Genomic DNA, 1,873 nt, shown 5'->3' with positions numbered 1-1,873 from the left:
TTTTGCGGTACGCGGACCTCTCACTGTTGTGGCCTCTCCCGTTGCGGAGCACAGGCTCCGGACGCGCAGGCTCAGGGGCCATGGCTCACGGGCCCAGTCGCTCCGCGGCATGTGGGATCTTCCCAGACCGGGGCACGAGCCCATGTCCCCTGCATCGGCAGGCGGACTCTCAACCACTGCGCCACCAGGGAAGCCCCCAGAACCGTTTTTAATCTATGACTAATATTGCCCACGACTGAAGCAATACCCTTCTGAATATTCTACCTGATGACCTGTAAATTAGGAAGTTTTCCTCTCTTGTTGGGAGATGAACCCTGAGGATTTCCCCCCCGACTCCTTTCAGGTGTTTTCTTTTCCTTAAGTTCTGGCAGCTCAGATCCAGGCTGTGGATTGTGTTCAGGTTTACTCCATGTGTTTCTCATTCTGGACTCAGGTTGATGAAGTGGCTGCCTTGGGCATTTACTTTGTATGGCTGAGGGCTGGAGTGCAAGAGTGCAAGTAGAAAAGTCTCTGTTTGGAACTGACCAATTTTCAGTTCAATTTACATGTCATTGGCCCATGCAAGTCCCATAGCCAGGCTGAAAGTAAACAGGGGCAGGGAAGTACGCTCTGCCCACAGTGAACCATGGCAAAACTGGAAGAGGAGAAAAATTTGACCAAATAATGCAATCGACTACAAGGAATGTCACAGAGTCCAAGGAAAGAGAGAGAAGTTGTTATCAGCCTAAAGTGCTTAGATGTTAAATAAAAAAGATGAGGTTAAAAATTATGTTTTGAGTTTCACTGATGAGATTGTCTCTAGAAATTTATGTGGATAGTGGTAGATGGAGCCAGGTTAAAGTAGAAAAAGGAGTGACGGGAATATGGTAGAGAGAAAACAACAAGTGAGGACTATATTTTCCAGAAGCTTCACTTAAAAGGAAATGAGAAAGATTGTCATAACTAATGGGGAGCATAGGGACTGGAGATGTGTGTGTGTGTGTGTGTGTGTGTGTGTGTGTGTGTGTTTAATTGATAATACTTGCACATATTCATAGGCTGAGTGAAAGAAGCTGGTAAAGAAAGGGAAGTGGAAGATACTAAGTCAGTTTTCAATGTATTGCCTCTCTGCTCCAAGTACACTCTTCATTGCATGTTCTGTGGAAATGGAGCTGGACCCTGTTTACATTTGTCCTTTGCCAGCTGGCACAAGGTTAATTTAAGCTTTGTCAGTGGAGGGCACTGAAGAGATGCTGGGAGGAAAGAGCTTCTCTTCCTGGTTCCTGTGTGTTCCTCTTGGCAGGCTCTTGCAGCAGAGCACCAGCAGCTCATGGTGGCCAGCTGCAAGTGTGGTAACCAGCAACACACATGGTGGCCAGCAGCAGATGGCTTCTCCCTGTGGGCACCTTCTCCCAGCATACCAGAGTGTGGCTTTCTAATCCACCATCCTAACAGGTATTTTCCCAGCAAGCTCTGCAGGGCAGCACCTCCTCAAGGAGGTCCTTTGGCACTCCAGATGGCTTCCTGGGTAGTGTATGGTGGCCTTACAAGCTCTACAGCACAGACCTTCCATGCAGATGGCTTTTTCAGGTAACTTAGAGGGTGGCTTCTTGGTGAGTTCTGTTGGCACAACATCTCTGCCGTCCAGTGGGTCAAGGCCTCACCCTTTCCAACACAGGTTAGATATCAGCCGAGGGGATGGGGCCTCTTCTGTCTCAGTCCTAGAGGTATTGGCTGCTCCCTATATCGGGTGTTTGTGTATCTCATTGAGTTCTTTCTTTCTCCTTAGAGGGTAATCCCCTGTTATAGTTAATAATTATTTATATTAAAATCCCTCTGTTGCAGTTCCGGTTTGTATTCTGTCTCCTGAGTGGACCCTGACTGATACACTGAT

The sequence above is a fragment of the Aethalodelphis obliquidens genome, unplaced genomic scaffold (assembly GCF_003676395.1).
Source record: "Aethalodelphis obliquidens isolate GAN/ISIS:26980383/991018 unplaced genomic scaffold, ASM367639v1 scaffold70, whole genome shotgun sequence".
Taxonomy (NCBI): Eukaryota; Metazoa; Chordata; class Mammalia; order Artiodactyla; family Delphinidae; genus Aethalodelphis; species Aethalodelphis obliquidens.
This window is presented reverse-complemented; position numbering follows the sequence as displayed.